The sequence below is a fragment of the Protopterus annectens genome, chromosome 6.part1 (assembly GCF_019279795.1).
Source record: "Protopterus annectens isolate FY-2018-M chromosome 6.part1, PAN1.0, whole genome shotgun sequence".
Classification (NCBI taxonomy): Eukaryota; Metazoa; Chordata; order Ceratodontiformes; family Protopteridae; genus Protopterus; species Protopterus annectens.
Window position 1 is genome coordinate 341,095,694 of NC_056738.1, and position 18,763 is coordinate 341,114,456.

General features: G+C 39.1%; 1 protein-coding gene across 1 annotated transcript in view; it reads left to right on the forward strand.

The window, feature by feature from the left end:
* LOC122805544 (transcriptional-regulating factor 1-like) overlaps window positions 1–18,763 on the forward strand; it is a 544,032-nt gene that overhangs the window by 293,506 nt on the left and 231,763 nt on the right. The gene's annotated exons all lie outside the window — the stretch shown is intronic.

The following is an 18,763-nucleotide window of genomic DNA, read 5'->3' on the forward strand; positions in this document are numbered from 1 at the left end:
TGGAACAATAGGCAGCAGGAAGAAACATCTGTAACACTGATTTTAATTATAATTAGTTTTTGTTGCTTTTGCATGGACTATAAACAGCTATTCAAGTGTACCGTTACCCTCTGTAGAAACGTACTGTCTACAGCAATATCCGACCAGGGCTTCAAAAGCATAGTTTTGAGCCACAGATTATGTTACGTGGTTTATTTCTGCCTTCTGCTCTCATGAGAATTATTTGGGAGTTCGGAATTTGTAGAAAAGGAAGATCACATGCCACAACTATAAAAATTTAGTAAGTTAAGTTTTATTTAGAACAAAAGCACCAGTTTTAAACATGAAACACCTTTCCAACGTCAAAAAAACCACTTAAAAATTTGTGAATACAGGGTTATTTAGCGCTTTCGTCAGTTTATAACATAGACTTCATCAGAATACTTCATCTCAAAAACCTACTCAATTAAATACTCTTAATTCATTACAACATGTGATGACATTCATCCAATGAACCCCAGCTGATCTTGACATCAATAAATATTTAAAAGCCTACATCAGAAATACTAACATCAACCCCTCTATAACATTTAAAACACAACTAATCACACAATATGAAGAATAAATATACTTAATAAGCATAGGCTAAAAAATTGTTACCATCTTTTTACACCAAAAAATAATATACATAAAACATTAATCAAACTTTATATGAGTGCAACTTAAGATAACTAGTAAAATGAAACGTCGGGCAAGTGTATTGGTACATGACTAGTTTTCCCAATTAATGGAGGGGTAGTTGAAGTCGCCCAGTGTGAGAGTGTTAAGTTGGACCCTAATGTCCTCAAGGGTACTTAGGAGCATGGAGTATAAGTCTTGGGACATGGTTGGGGACCTATAACAGGCTACAACCTGAATTGTTGTCTTACCCAATGTTAGCTGCACCTGAAGTATCTCTGAGGCATTATGTTGGGCTACCAGTCTGGAGGTGTGTGCATCCTTTATGAATATGGAAACACCACTGCCTTTGGAGCTTCGGTCCAAGTTCTGGGGCTGAAAAGTGTGGAATGAGTTATAGCCTGGTAGTGCAGGGGTGCTTTCTGCTGCCTTGAACCAGGTCTCTGTTACAGCACAAACGTCGATGTTCTCCATTTTAAGGAGTGCTTCGAGTGAGTGCATTTTGAGATTTAGACTTCTAGCGTTGAGCAGCATGACCCTCAGAGTGCATTTGTTTGTAGCTGTTATGGTGGTACTTTGGTCTGTGGAACACTGCCTAAAAAAGGGACTATAGGCGTGGCAAGAGCCTTGGCCAGTATCCAGAAGCCCAGGGGTCACAGATACAGACCATCTCTGGCAAAGCATCGAGGTCTGTCAATTATGTCATCCCAGGCAGACAGATACTGGATCCCCTGCGAATTAAACCAGAAACTTAGCCAATTGTTGAAATCAATCATTTTCTGCTTGTACTGTGGTATCATTCTGGGTGATGGTAGGATGCTGCTCAGGGCTAGGGTCATACCAGCCTGGGCTACATAATCCAAGAGCTCCTCCATGTCTCTTTTCATGTAGTCCAGGGAGGTACATCTAAGGTAATCCTCACTCACGTGTACAATGACAGAGTCATATTTGTACCTGTTGTTGAGGGACCTGAGTGCATGTGTTACGTGATGGATCCTGGCACCTGACAGGAAGCTGACTGTTACTTTCCCCTTATTCAGCCTCATGAGTGGGACATCAGTGTGCTTCACTAGCAAGTCACCTATGACTAGTGTACTGGGCATGCTGTTTTGCCTTAGGGGCTTTGGTTGAGTGGCACACTGTTTAGGAGAGTTATGTGTCTCATCGTTAGTGTTGTGTTGTGGTGATCGAGTGCGTTTCTGCCTTGGAGGTCTCTGCTGTTTGGGTAGGTTTTTATTGAGAGGCTCCGCGAAGGTGGGTGTGTGGTTTGTGTTTTGATGTGAAGGCAGTGCTGGTGTGTTTTGGAGGGCTATGTGTTAAATGTGTTGTGGTGCAAGTGTTGACCTTCTCCTCTTGACCAGCTATTCCAGTCTTGGCTGAAGAGTGCATGGCTTCCAATTTGGATACATAAGTGCATATCTCGCAAGTCTGATTGTTGGGAGGTAAGAGGAGAGGGTTGTTGGTGCACATGAGGCAGCTGCTACATTGCCTCAGGCTGCCCAAGTTCACCAGGTTAATAGGAGAAAGCACAGGGAACTGACCTTTAGATATACCTGGAAGGGTGGGCATTAATAATAAGTACTGGAGCTGTCTCCTTGTAGAACGTTTAATGCTGGTAGCACTTTTGTGTGCTACAGTAATTGCTACAAGAAACCTGGTATGGTAAAGTGCTAGACTAATAAGCTAGTAAAAGTGCAAGAGATGAGAGAACTAGCAGATCTGAGGGAAAAATTGAACAGCAGACTTTGGCACCTCTCAGAAGCTTACAAACAGTCCTGGATACAGCAAACCTGTATCTGGACTAGACTAGTAACAGGAAAGGCAGGATACAAGTGCAAATGCAGGCTTTTAAACCAGAAAGTTGAAAGACATGGAAAATCTGCCCAAACAGCCAATAAACTACAAAGTCTGGGCCAGAAAACACTCCTCTTGTGGTAGACAGGCTACCTAGTGAATACCACTCCCACTGATGAGCTAGAAGGCTTTCTTCCGACACAGAAAGGCTTGGAGGGCTCAGAAGCTTACAAACAGTCCTGGATAAGCTGTGAAGCTTAACTAATAGTAAAATGCAATCACATAAATCAGTTTAAGCAGTACGGTAGCCCAAAGGTAAAATGGCTACCTCACAATTCCATGATCCTGACTTCAGGTCACTGTGCAAAGTCTGCGTGTTCTTCCCCATTTCTACATGCATCCAGGTATGCCCTGCTATGGTGGCTTTAAGGGGTATGGGGATTGGCATAATGGTTAAGGTGTTTATCTCTCTAATACAAGGGACAGGGTTTGATTCTCACTTTTGCAAGGCAAATAGGCTAGGCTTAAAATTACATGCAAAAGCAGCTAGCCTAGTACTTAATTATGAACCTATGTATTTTCTTCCTATACTACAGTTTCTTCCCACTTACCAAAATATTTGATTGTCTCTCATGCTTAGGTTCATAGGTTAATAGGTTCATAGGTTGGTACTAGGCTATCAGTCCTAGGGCCTATACAAGCCTAGCCATAAGAATTCCCTGGCTATTTCTTCCCACACTATTTACTTCCCTGGACCCCTGTCTAGCAAGGGGACTGACGTGATCCCCGGGGTGAATTTCCTTTCTCCCATCCAATTGTCAAGGTTCCTTTTGAAGAGGGCCAAAGAGGAACTCTGCTTGACATGTATGGGCAATCTATACCAGAGTCTGGGTAGTCTCTGGGTCAGGAACCTACCCCTCCAACATGTTTTGTTTATTGTGATGACAAGGTTTAGATCCCTGGAGCGTGTGGCTCTGAGGGATTGGGTTTTCTTTAAGTGTAGCATGTCCAACAGCTCTGGGTTTGACATGGCCTTGTATGTTAAGCAGAGATCGCCTCTGAGTAGACGATATGCAACAGAGTATAGCTGGAGTTTTTTAAGGTGGTCAGTGTAGGGCATCTGCTTTAGGCCTGTGATTCTTTTAGTGAGGTATTTCTGCGGCCTTTCCAGTTGATGCAGATGTCTTGAGAGGTACATACCAAATGGGGCATTGTATTCTATAATGGGTCTAATAAGGGATGAGTACAGTGGGACAATTACCTCCTTTTTTCTGGATGAAAAGCCCTGAGTGATGAGGTGTGCCACATAGAAGGATTTCCTGACTGTTGTGGCGATGTGGTTAATGAAGGTGAGACCACTGTCCACCTGTGTCCCTAAGTCTCTTATCACACTTTCAGTGTTTAGTGCACTGCCACGTATATGGTAATTTACGGGTACATGTTTTTTCCCAAAGGGGATAACTATACATTTCTTGGCATTGAGCTTGAGCCCATGGCTCTGGCACCAAACATCTGTTTTTGTAAGGCCTTTTGTAGAGTATCCACGTCATTTGGGGATTCAGTAATGGCTCTCAGTTTGCAGTCATCTGTGAACTTCGTTAGCCAGAGTCCCTTATTGTTGGCCTGTACTTCGGAGAAGTAGATGCCAAACAAGAGCGGTCCCAGGACTGAACCCTGAAGTACTCCACTTGTCACTTGTCTGGAGCTGGATTTGGAGTCGGCTACTTTTACAGTGTGCTCATGCTCTCTCTCTGTCTATATATACACATGCATACACACACACACACACACACACACACACACATATATATATATATATATATATATATATATATACATATATAGATATAGATGTGTGTGTGTGTGTGTATGTATATATATATATAATAACACTTTAAAAAGTACCAAGGAAAATGAAGCACTCAAGACAGAACTGATTTTGAGCACTTTTGTTCCTTTAATGTTGAACAGAACATCTTCAGAAAATAATACATAAAATGAAATAATTGCACACGTTAATATAACAAGAGAACACTGTCATAAAATCCATTCATAAAAAGTAAACCAATCACCAAGGGGTGAAATAAAAGAATGCCAATGACAAATGCATTATAAAATATTCCCACCAAAGAAAACACAGTATCAAACGTCCTCTGAATCACATCTGTGCTGAAAGCCGACACTGTAAACTGGTCCATCTGTATGTGCAGTGTGAAACAGCTAAAAAGCAACAATTAGTAGCAACACTTAGTATCAGCTAGGAAGGCTAAAAATAAGTAATCAAAAACTGGAAGAACACATGCATCAGACCCTCCATCTTAAAGCATATTTAACACTGATATTATCATTAAGTCCCGGGGAAGTGTCAGCACCCAAAATGAGTTGCCATTTTAAGTTTTCGTGCCTCCAATAAAGAGTTACAGTCACCAAAAAAGACTTTGGGTTTATCCAAGACAAAAAACTGGAAACCTGTAAAAGAAGGACAAGTGGAGCTGTGCCTGCCGAGGGCATTGCTGGCATCTTTAGAGCAGACAGCTGCTAAGTGTTCCTTGGCTCAATCTGATAACCTTCTGCTAGTTTTCCCCACATAAAATGGGTAGCATTCTTTACACATTGCTGCGTACCTTACTCAGTCCTAATGGCAATCAAAATGATTTTTAAATGTAACCTTGTAATCACAGTGCCTGAAAATGTAGTGTGAACCTGTGTAAATATGCTGACACACTACACAGTGACCACAGATGAGAATGCCCGGTTGACCAGTAGAGCCTGAAGTAACATCCAGCCAAAAGGGGGTGCCCCTGTTCTAGAAGTTAGATCGCAAGGTGACAGTTTTTTTGGTAAGAGAAGTTAGGGGCATTATCCAGCACCTGCTGCAACTCATCATTGGTAGCTATAACATTCCAGGTGTGGACAATAACGTCTCTAACAGTACGCATGTCCTGCTAACGGGAGGTGGGAAACTGCAGAGTCCTGATCATGTGTTAGAGCCATCAAAGCCATATCTTAAAATAGGCTTATGTTTAGTATGTCACTCAGATAACACCTCCGCAAAAACATATATATATATATATATATATATATATATATATATATATATATATAAACAACAGACTTGGAAGTGTTGTTCTTGTGTGATTTCTAGTTTATTTGTTGTGTAAGCTCTCAGATATTTTCTGTATTACTGGATATCAGATAAGTGGTGGTTAAATATAAATGTTTGCAGCTTATCTACCAATATTGCTTACTCATATGGTAGGGAGACTTTTACTTTTTTCATGGGAAACTCTGCCATTTCCATTTATATTCAAGAGCTCATTTCATTTAATTCCATTTCTTAAAGTACCAGACCCTGGAAACTACCACCCCATTAGCCTGACGAGCCTGGTCTGCAAGGCCATGGAACTTATCATCTTGTAGCTTATAAACAAAGACATAGGTAACCTCCAAACCCTGAACCCCACTCAGTTTGGGTTTGTAAAATATAGATCATGTCTACTAAACCTGGTTGACTTCTTTGAAGCAGTCACTAGAGCCGCAGACGAGGGCAAGGTAGTGCACACAGCCTATCTTGACCTCACCAAGGCTTTCAATACCATCCCCCACTCTGGAATTATAGATAAACTCACTAAACTGGGCATAAATCCCTATGTCACAAGATGGATGGCTAACTGGCTCACTGACAGAACCCATAGAGTAAAAGTAGCTGGCTCCAAGTACGACTTCAGACCAGTGATGAGTGGAGCACCACAGGGTTCGGTCCTGGGTCATCTCCTGTTCAGCATCTACTTCTCTAAAGTGCAGGCCAACACAGAAGGTCTTTGGCTAAGAAAGTTCACAGATGACTGCAAACTGGGAGCCATAACAGTATCACCTAATGATGTAGACATTCTACAAAAGGGCCTCACAGAGACAGATGCTTGGTGTCAAAGTCATAGCCTCAAGCTCAACGCCAAGAAGTGCACTGTCATCCCCTTTAGGAAAAACTCTGTACCCATGAACTACAACATAGGCAGTAGTATACTTAACACCGAAAGTGTAATAAGAGACCTTGGGACACAGGTAGACAGTAGTCTCTCCTTTGATAATCACATCACCCCAGTAGTCAGGAAATCCTTATATGTGGCACACCTCATCACAAAAGGGTTCTCCTCTAGAAAAAAGGAGGTCATTGTTCCTCTCTAGAAAAAAGGAGGTCATTGTTCCTCTCTACTCATCCCTGATCAGACCCATTGTAGAGTACAATGCCCCGTTTGGAATGTATCTCACAAGACACCTACAACAATTGGAAAGGCCACAGAAATGCCTCACTAGGAGGATTACCGGCCTCAAACAGATGCCATACATAGGCTGTCTCAAAAAACTCCAGCTCTACTATCACCTACTCAGAGGCAATCTCTGCCTAACATACAAAGTTATGCCAAACCCAGAGCTGTTGGACATGCTACACTTAAAGAAATCCCAATCTCTCCGAACCACACACTCCAGGGACCTAAACCTTGTCACCACAATAAACAGAACATGCTGGAGGGATAGATTGTTGTCCCAGAGACTTCCCATACTCTGGAACAAACTACCCATTCATGTCAAACAAAGCTCCTCATTGGCCTCTTTAAGAAAAATCTTGACGACTGGATGGAAAATAGAAAATTCACCTGGGGATCACTTCTGTGGCACTGCTTGACAGGAGCACAGGAAAATAATTTTCTTGGGTGGCGAAACCAGGGAACCTTTTTGGCTAGGCTTATATAGGCCCCAGAGCCGATAGCCTAGTACCTACCTATGAACCTATGTGTTTTAGAGACAAAAAGGAACAATTACGGGGGGTCATCTTTGAACCCTTTAATGCAAATTTGAAGATGGGATGCTTTGATGTATACTTAACTTTTATGATGTATACTTAACTTTTATCAGGCAGCTGAGTGCAGATACTATACATCTATTGAGAATTTCATTTTTATTTACAAAGATTGCATCCATAAACTAAATACATTTCTGTATTATTAATAGTTAATATTACTAAATCGAAAGTAGTTAACATTCCTCCAGACACAGCCCTCATCAGACCAATTATAGAATATAACATCCTTTTCATGTATCAGTTCAAACATGTCACAAAACTAGAAGAGTTCTAGAGATTCCTGAAAATAAAAGCACTGGTCTAACTATCCTAAATTACCAATACAGGCTCAAAATTCTATCCTTGTACTCTGAGTCTTACAGACTTTTATGCAGTGACCTATGTCTAGCTTTTTATGCCATGAGAGACCCTATCTTCTTCCAGTTCCTTCACTTCCACAAAAGCAGTGATTTCATAAACAGTCATTCAAAGAATCTAAATCTCCACCAACAAATAGTAGGATGGATTCTTCTCCAAATGCTTAGCATATATCTGGAATAAATTACTTACACATATTAAAAAGAGTGACATCCTAGTTATCTATAAGAAGAATCTTGACAACTGGATAGGTGTCTATAACTTATCCCCCAGTCTAACCTGTTTTGCTTTCCTGGAGACAGAGGGTGGCTTCTTGAGTGTGGGTGCTGGGTAGGTACTTAGACTGATTCTACCTTTCACTTTCTATGACACTATGACACTAAAAAATATTAATATGAATGAAGTTGTATGGAAGTTGTATGGCAGTCAGTGCAGAGGACTAAGGCAACAGACTACATCCTATAGACTACTGTTTGATTCTCACAGCCTCCACTTGCCTCCTGTGTAATTCTAAGAAAGACACAAAATCAGGTTCTGGGGTTGCCCATACAAAGGGGCACTTGTATCCAGTGGGTTTATCTAGCTAACAAATTAAAAAAACAGGTACCGTCTGTCAGGAGGCATGATTATTGCTGTTAAGAGGAACGCCATAGCAGAAATCATTTTAAGCAGCCATAATATCATAGTTGCTTTAATGAGAGTCAGTGTAGGAAACTGCAGCTATGAGGTACTATAGTTTTTTTTTTCTTACAGCTCATCAAATGTTCCATGTAATACTGTTCAAACAGCTAAAATGTACACATAATAGCTGTTTGCCATTGGTATACAGAGGATTGCTGAGTGGAAGGTTCTTCTTTAATTGTACACAGAACTGCAATTTGGTGAGTGAGAGTTCTAAGTTCAGGAGTTCTTCAACTTGAGCTGAGGTTTTTGTTGTTGCCTCAGCTCAAACTGAGGAACTGAAGAACATTTTCTTGTTAAAGCTGTGTGTTATGTGTGTGTATGTGTCTGTCCATCTGTTTGTATTGTATGCGTAGTATGTGAACTTATTTCTTTACAGTGAAGAGAATGACAATGAGAAATGTAATCACGCCTTGCTTTGTTTTTCAATTGTATTTTACATTTTTATTAAACGAAATATAGGTCTATAAGGGAGTTGCTATAGATGAGTGGGTGTCTGTGTCTTATACATGCAGAGTTACTTTATAGTTTAGTCAGTAGTGTAAATAATGTGGGTTTAAGGAATTTTAGTAGCTGTGATGATAAACAAAGGGTTTAGATAAACCTGTGGATGTGTACCAATTACCAAAACTATATTCAAACATGTGATAACATAATAAGAGAGTAGAAAAACAAAAAAATAAAAACATTTCTGTGTAGTGTTTTAATCCCACACTTTATCTGGGGTGTACCATTAGGATAAATACACACACACACACACACACACACACACACACACACACACACACACACACACACACACACACACACTCACTCACTCAACCATACACAGTGTTTTAACACACCCTTTACCTGAGGTCTGCCATTAAGATAGACACAGACACACACAAACGCATCCACTTGCTTTTCTTTGTTGCTTTCATTTTTTCATTGCAATATAACATCTTCTTACATGCAGTTAAATGTTGAACCAATCTGTTATTTCATGCAAATCTGCATGGTTGTTTGTATTGTGAAGAATACATGTAATTACTTTGTTAGGCAATAAGCAAACACATTCTGCATATACCTTTGTGTATGAGCATTGTTTCATTCACCTTCATTGGGAATTGCTCCCTATTTTAATTTTATCAAATCATATGATACCACAAGAAGAAATGTTTCCCATAAAGTCCCCATGGCCCGACTATTATGAAGAGAAACATAACAATGAATGCTGAAGTAAAACCATATTTGTATTTTGCAGTGAATTAAACTTTATTGTTTTTTCGTAATTGTTGGTAAATATGTGGTGTATTTATAGATTGCCATAGAAAAGGAATGTTGTTTATATGCATTAAAATATTATGAAAATGCTCTGAAGTGTTATCAAGCTTTATACTCAAATTATGAAGTGTCTTCAGGCTTTAAAATGAAATGTATTAGACTGATACTGATATCTTTTTTCTTTTTCAATTGAAGAATGTTCAGAACACAACCAATGGGTTTTAGATAGGTTCATCCTAAGTCATTGTGATATAGTAACTGAGAGAAAAGGGTAGTTCACACACTGTATACATTTGTTAGTTTGCAGTAGCTCCACTAAGAAGGTATACTCCTCATTAAGGAAAAGGGACCCAGCCACATTTTGTCACCTAGTTAAAGACTGTCAAGTCATTTTCTTTTGGCTTTTCCCGGTTAGGGGTCGCCATAGCAGAACTCCGGTCCTCTAATGATTGGCAGTGGATTTTTACGGTGCCAAGTTGCCAGCCCGATGCCCAACCTTCAAAAAAGGCACACCCATTCATAAACGCACCTACCTGCATGTCTTTAAATGTCACTCGACTGAGAGGAGGACATGCAGATTCCACACAGAAGGTGCTCCAGCCGAGAATAGAACAGGAGAACCTCTTAATGTGAGGCGACAACGCTAACCGCTGCACCACCGAGGCCCTCTAGTTAAAGTCTAGTTAAAGACTTTCAAGTGATATTTCAAATTTAACCTCCATTACAAGAAAACATGTTTTAAGACAGCCTGCTAATATGCTAAGCAGTAAATATAGGTTTGGTTTGTATGGTGATTTATTTAGTAAACCAACCATCGTTATCTTGGTTTTAGATATTATAAGGTGTTATCTCTAGAAACCAGTTAGTAACACTCATATGTCCCATACTGCTAAGATCAGTACATTGTAAACTGATTTTGTAACTGGGGAGGAAGCAATTATCAAGCATATGTATTCAAAAATTACATAGATAAGATACATGTTTCAAAAGCCAAGATGTCCATATTTAACCAAGAAGATAAATGACAGAACAGTGACAAGGTTGGGTGTTTTTAAATACATTTATATTTAAAATATTAAATGTAAGCATATTCATACATTCACTAGATACCGACAAGAAAATCCAATTTGTATCACAAATCATTCCGTGTTATCAAATAAAGTGAGCTCAGCAATGTCTACGTGTCTTTATGTAAACTCCTTGTGTGTGTGTGTGTGTGTGTGTGTGTGTGTGTGTGTGTGTGTGTGTGTGTGTGTGTGTGTGTGTGTGTGTGTGTGTGTGTGCGTGTGTGTGTGTGTGTGTGTGTGTGTGTGTGTGTGTGTGTGTGTGTGTGTGTGTGTGTGTGTGTGTGTGTGTGTGTGTGTGTGTGTGTCTATAAATATATATATATGGGTCTATGTTGATTGAACGAAAGTACATTTCTCAGAAATGCACTTCCACGTTCCCATTTTTCTGAAAGCGCAGTTATTCAAAACTGCGCCTTTGCAAAAAATAAACCAACAAAACCCACAAAAATCCAACAATAAACACATTTATGCACCCCACACCCCCACTACTAATATATTCCAACTTTGAGATCACACTATAGTGGGAAAAGGGAATACTTCCTTATCCCCAATGTGCTGTGATCTACAGGAACAACCTCCATCCATTTTCACTGATCCATTTTTTCACGAAAGTGCATTTTCGAATAAATGCACCTTCAGAAAAAAGGGTCACCCAACAACGTTTCGATAAAATGTAAATTCATTGGGTCGAGGTAGACCTATACATATATATATATATATATATATATATATATATATATATATATATAAAATGCTGTAATTAAATCAAAAGGTGCTTCAACAAAGTATTAGTTTAAGGGTGTGCACACTTATGCAACCAGCGTATTGTACGTTTTTTATTTTTGATATTTTTCCCTAACAGATTTGTTTGTTTTTCAATTGAATTGTACAGGTTATAGGGCACATTAAAGGTGGGACAAGTTTTGAAATGATTTATTGTGGTCTCGTTTTTTTATATCGCAAAAACTTGGCATTTTAACAGGCGTGTGTAAACTTTTTATATCCACTGTATTTCTAAAATGTAAAGTTTTCACATGTGTTATGCATATTTGTTTATTTATCTCTCCCCATTACTCCTGCTTCTTTTTTAGTAAATAAATTGTAGTGTGTTTCCATCCATATACAAATAGATGTGTGTGAGCGTGAACTTGTCTGTACACTCACACACATACACCCACACACACACACACACACACACACACACACACACACACACACACACACACACACACACACACACACACACACACACACACACACACACACACACACACACACACACACATACACACACACGCACACACATGCACACACACACACATATACACACACACACACACACACACACACATATATATATACACACACACACACACACACACACACACACACACACACACAAACTAAACACACACACACACACACACACACATACATATATATAAAATTAGAGTAGCCATGCCTTCAGGCATTTCTATAGTTACATCTTACTGATTTATAGGTGTCTAATATTGCCTGTTCATATTTACGTTAATAATCCCAAAACCATGCTACATACAAGGTATTTAATTTTAAAGCTTACATGATACTTAACACCACTGCACTTATAACATCTGATCTTTTTCTAGTGCTGCTAAAGAGAAATTAGTTGTTATTCATATCCTGTTTATTTATATTGTCATAGTTTTCACAGTTTACTAAATATCTCAGCAACTAAGTAATGCTGACAGAACTACACAGGCTCTTATAAAGGTCACACATGGCTAAAAATTTATGTTGACATTATGTCTGTAGCATGAGTGGTTATTTCATTATTCTAAGTTATTTACAAAATATTACAAATTGATATTTAATGTGTCAACTGTGACGTATAAAGTCTGGTTTAAGGTCTAGAAGCTAATGAACACTCAAGGATCAGTTTGTGCTGAGCAGTTTGCAGTTTACATTTTTTTAATAAGCTATGACTCTAGAGATATGAACATTTGTTTGAAATGTGCAATTATTTATAGTTAGAGGGCAAACCTTCAGAGCTCCATTGGAGTCAATGAAATACACTGAAGTCGACACACACGCAAATACACATTTGTATACAGATAGACACAATGAATGGATATGAGTGTGTGTGTGTGTGTGTGTGTGTGTGTGTGTGTGTGTGTGTGTGTGTGTGTGTGTGTGTGTGTGTGTGTGTGTGTCTGTGGGTATGTGTCTGTACCAAGGGGATACAAAACATAAGAAATAACTATAAATATATATCTAGAATGTGGGAGTTTCTGCAAATAGAATGAAATGGAAACAGTATCCCCATCTTCAACGTCAACCACAATTCCTGGACATGAATGCTTTATTACTACCTAAAAGCAATTGAACATCTGAGAAATACTCTGTCAAGAGGGCATTTTGCTGATTTTCTGGACTGTCTTCTGAGCATATCTTGTGTCAGTCATGTCCTCACCCCAGCCCCCCCACCCCGATACCTATCATTTGAAGCTGTTTATCAATTTAAATTTTTCGGGTTGAGGATGGATGGACGGATGGATGGATGGATTTCTCCTCTTTTGTTAAAATTGCTTATGTTTACTGTTTTGGTTAATTTGATTGTAATTATTCATATATTTGGACTGAGAATATTCATTTTTATTATAATATCTTACATGGTGAGTTACTACAAGCTATTTAATAACATTGAATAAATGTACACATTGCTTCTGATGATAATGAGACAGTCCACTTGGCATTGCTATTACCTATCACCTTAACCGTTACTGAGATTTTGGAATGGTTCAACAAAGCACTGTTATCTTAAAGTGCAGTGTTATTTTCATGTAGTGCTGCCAGTGGGCATATAAATCTGAGTTTTAACAGACAGTAGTGGCAAATTTGTCCTGATTAGTTGAGGTAAGCATGTGTGATAATAATACAAGTAGTGAATCAATAGTGATCTGCTGTGACGATAGGGGAGAGATGGGCAAAGGCTGCCAGCCTATTCAAATAGAATTTGATATATAATTCTGGCATCTGTAAATAAATGTAAAATACAGGCATGTTTTCTTGAGTGTAAAAGAACACTGTGAAATGTGGAACTGCAAAATATGTGACAACATTGCACTCCACTGCCCCAGTGAAGCATGTTGCAACCCTTTCATGTTAGAATTCAGCTCCTGTGTGGCTGGATGAAGGTTTCATGCCCATTGTTTTAATGCTAAAGTTTATGACCAGAATTTAAATGTGGAATGTGCTTTATTGCTATAGTTTCTGTTAGAATATACATGTGTAATGCCTTGTATTGTTGTAAGCTCTGAACAGGTGTTAGATTGCTAAATAATGCAGTTTGTGCCCTGAGAACTCAGACCAGGTGTCAAGATGATGCAATATGAATACTGGGAAAACCTAAGTGTCAAAAATGATGTAATTTGGGAGGGCCTTCAGGACATGTTTGTTAGTAATATTTAAATACTATTTCTCACAAGAGACAAAAAAGCATTTTGATCTTGGATATCTAACTCAGCACTCTGCCTAAGCTCACATGTACGTTTTTTAGCATTGTGATTTCTTGTAGGAATAGTTAAAGCTAGTCAAGATTAATTAGGTATTTTTCTTTGAAATCAGACCTGCCCTACTGTATTATTTTAAGTTTCTGTGTGATCTCTGAACTCTTAGATATCTCTGTGGTGTCATAGTTTTGTCTTGTGTTTTAATTATAATTTTATTAATAATTTATTTATTATTAAATATTTTTAAAACCTTCTACCTGTGGCTGGTTTGTGTAGAGGTAAGCTCTAGAGTACATTGCATATTTATAGAGGTTATTGTAATAGGCCACTCTAAAGTAAGCCTTGACTGTTAGTCATACTACCATTGGATTATAATATTGCACAGTAATAATTAGACACCCTTTTAAGAGCCTTTTAGTAGCTGATATTATTAGCTGGGTGGTGGCAGGGATTACTACCATATGGTCTGGGTAAATGGGCACAGCTGGAGAATCTGTGTCAGCCTTTCCCAGGAGTGTCTGTGAAGTTGTATAAATACTTATCTCAAAGTGTGTGCGTGTTGTGTCAGCTACTTGGCAGGGACACGAAGCACTGGTTGGACATAGAGGGTACTGGAGGTTTTAGCTTGCCCAGCTAGGCTGAGACCTGGACCCTATAGCTGTGCCAGTGGGGAGACTTATTGGCGACCTGGTGAGCAAGGGATCAACCAGCCCTAGACTGACTGTGATCTCTGTGTGCACTTAAGGGAAATTGTACTTTACTGTGTGTATTAGTTATCCTTTCCTCTCTTCTAGGAGACAACATCCCTGGTGTTAGTAGTGAGGATTGAGGCTCCTTGATTGCTGGGTCAGGGCACGGTCATCACATCTGCTATCTTATGTACCTGCCAAAGTTGTCAGGAAACTTATTGGATATTTATTGTGAGAGAGGAGCATTAAGACAGTCATTATAGTCTGAAGGTGGGCAGCATGAGTTCTGCATCACCACATGCCAGAATAACACCTGATCATCACTGCACTTTTGTAATACTTATCTGTAAAATGTAAGCTGGCATGCTGTGGATGGGCAGGATCAGCTATTTGTTGCTGACATGCTAGAAATAGAATAACTATAGGGCTGCAGTCAAAGACATCAAATATTTTAGGTGTCTGCTGTGGATATGTATTTAAAGCTGTAATCTGTATTCTATTAACATCCATTTTTTGTTACCCATAAAGCAAGGCTGTTAAGCTAAATTGACTGATCCAGTATGTGAGGTAATATGTATGCAAAACAAATGCACAGTATCTATCTGTCTGTATAGATAGGTAGATACATGCACGTGTGTGTGTGTGTGTGTGTGTGTGTGTGTGTGTGTGTGTGTGTGTGCGCACACATGCACACGTGTGTCTTTGTGTATGTGTGTGTGTGTGTGTGTGTGTGTGTGTGTGTGTGTGTGTGTGTGTGTGTGTGTATGTATGTGTGAGAGTGTGTGTGTGTGTGTGTGTGTGTGTGTGTGTGTGTGTGTGTGTGTGTGTGTGTGTGTGTGTGTGTGTGCATGTGTGTGTACATGTGTGTGTGTGTGTGTGTGTGTGTGTGTATATGTATATATATATATATATATATATATATATATATATATATATATATATATAAAGAGAGAGTCTGCAACTACTCAATCCAAAAGTATGTCATTTTAAGAGACATCATTTGTTGTTTTTACTGATAAAATTAAATATTCAGACAGATAAACTGTGATCTCCAATGATTTTCCACACAGCAGACAGAGACTGTAGAATGGAAAAGGTTCCTCACAGTAGAAAGAGCATGAGACAGCCTATTGCAGCCCTGATGGAGTCTAAGGTACACTAAGATAATTTTCCTGGCATTAACTGTAAACACCGAGTCAGACTGCACCATCCGAAACTCACAATCTGCAGCTTGATATAAAAAAGATAGCCAGAGGCAGAGATAAGGCACATGCAGAAAGGTGAAACAGTGAGGTAGATGGTGACAAAGATAAGTCTTACTGCACTTGATAGCATGAATTTTTATTGGTCCAGGAGGCTACAGAATGTAGTCAGAAACAGAGGAAAACAGCAGATAAAATGCAAGCAGCAACATGAGAAGGCCTTTATCTTCCTTCACTGGTCTCATATAATTAATAAGGCAGACCACTCAGACACTGCTGCCAGTAGCAGGAAATAGTTTCTAGGTTTTCTTTTCTGAGAGAGCATAGTTTGCATCTTCTTATAAGGACTTTTAAATGTGTGTTTGAGTATATATTACACAAAAATGACAAGGAACAAAAGGTCAGTCTACTGATTTCCTTGCTCACTGACAAGGTTTAAGATACTTTTATCAAAATAATTAATGAACATCACATGAAATAAGAATGTATGAAGTAAACACATCTTTCAGGATAACTCTTAAAACTGACAGAACTAAATGCATGCATTAGAAAGGTGATTTGTGAAACCGTCTTGTAAAAACTGACACATGCTTGTAAAAGTGGATGGAAGGGTTTAATGAAAAAACAGGTGGAGCAACTGAAAGACATCTTTGCTAGTCAGAAGCTCTTATAGACAGATCAACCTCTTAGTACAATAAATCTGAACAAAGCCAAAAATAGGGACAGATTTTAAATTTTGCTCTTGTAAACTAAGTTCAAGCACAACACAAAACCATTGACAACACAGAAATAATCACCAATAAACTTAGAAATCTGCATTCTGCATCTCCCAGTACAAAACAAACTGAATGAACATCAGCCAGAAAAACTTTTTAATGTTAATCACTTTAGTCCCTTCATAGCAGGACTTCTTCAGAACAAATCAAATTATCGTGTTGGCTCAAATGTATTGGTTTATTAAACTTAGAAAGTTGTTAGAAAAAAAGTGTTGTGTTAGCATCCAGTATCTAAAAAATATAAAGTCTGAAACTCAGCTGTCTATGTCATCATTTAGTGACATCGATTCTCAAAGATTTGCAAGAAAAATGCAAATTTTATGAGGGGCAGACCAAAAAAAAAAAAAAAGAGACAAAATTCTGGACAGTTGTGAGGTATAAAACCTTAGGATACAGCTTATTGACAGACTTGATACAGCCATGGTAACTGTTGTTAACAGGTATGTGAGCAGCAGAGCACAAGTGTTAACAGGTGTGTGAGCAGCAGAGCACAAGTGTTAACAGGTATGTGAGCAGCAGAGCACAAGTGTTAACAGGTATGTGAGCAGCAGAGCACAAGTGTTAACAGGTGTGTGAGCAGCAGAGCACAAGTGTTAACAGGTATGTGAGCAGCAGAGCACAAGTGTTAACAGGTATGTGAGCAGCAGAGCACAAGTGTTAACAGGTGTGTGAGCAGCAGAGCACAAGTTTTGAAAGGGCAATTTGGCATTAAGACACTTACAAGATGTACAATGTAGTGTAGGCACTTCAGCAAGTCTCCCAGGTAAAGGAAATTCATCTCACTTAGGAATGGATAAACAGGTACCAGGTGTGTGGAGTGTTTTCTATGTAGCCAGATTGGGCAGATAAGGGTAATCTGCCTGAGGAAAGTGGTTACAACTCAGAAACCCATTGACAATGGTAACAGATGTAGTGATAGCACTACAGTGGATTACTTGAAAGCTGAATTTACAGATTTTTGCTAGCACTGATAACATGTTCTAGTAGAACAGGTTGAAGCTGTGAAGAGGAATACTGCATCTGCATTGTCATTTCTAGAACCCACAGGCATTGAGCAGTAATATTTCCTTAGGGGGAAGTCAGCTACTGTTAGGGGGATAACAATTGCACCATTGCAAGTACCTTTGGCTAGGGACTTCTTTAACTAAGAAGGTGAAAAAAGAGTAGGAAAGTAGCAAAATGTGATGGTATTTCTGCACACACACTAAGCCCTGTATCTGCTTTATCACATACAGCTAAGCATGGAGAGAGACATGCAGTTAAGTGTTGCAGAAATGCAGTCACATACAGCTAAACACAGAGAGAGAGAGATGCAGTGGAGTGCTGCAGAAATGTAGTCACATACAGCTAAGCATGGAGAGAAACATGCAGTGGAGTGCTGCAGAAATGTATTCACATACAGTTAAATGTGGAGAGAGACATGCAGTGGAGTGCTGCAGAAATGTAGTCACATACAGCTAAACATGTTGAGAAACATACAGTGGAGTGCTGCAGAGATGTAGTCACATACATCTAAGCATGGAGAGAAACATGCAGTGGAGTGCTGTAGAAATGTATTCACATACAGTTACATGTGGAGAAAGACATGCAGTGGAGTGCTGCAAAAATGTATTCACATACAGCTAAACATGTTGAGAGACATGCAGTGGAGTGCTGCAGAAATGTAGTCACATACAGCTAAACATATTGAGAGACATGCAGTGGAATGCTGTAGAAATGTAGTCACATACAGCTAAACATGCTGAGAGACATGCAGTGGCATGCTGCAGAAATGTAGTCACATACTGCTAAACACAGAGAGAGAGACATGCAGTGGAGTGCTGCAAAAATGTAGTCACATACAGCTAAACACAGAGAGAGAGACATGCAGTGGAGTGCTGCAGAAATGTAGTCACATACAGCTAAGCATGGAGAGAAACATG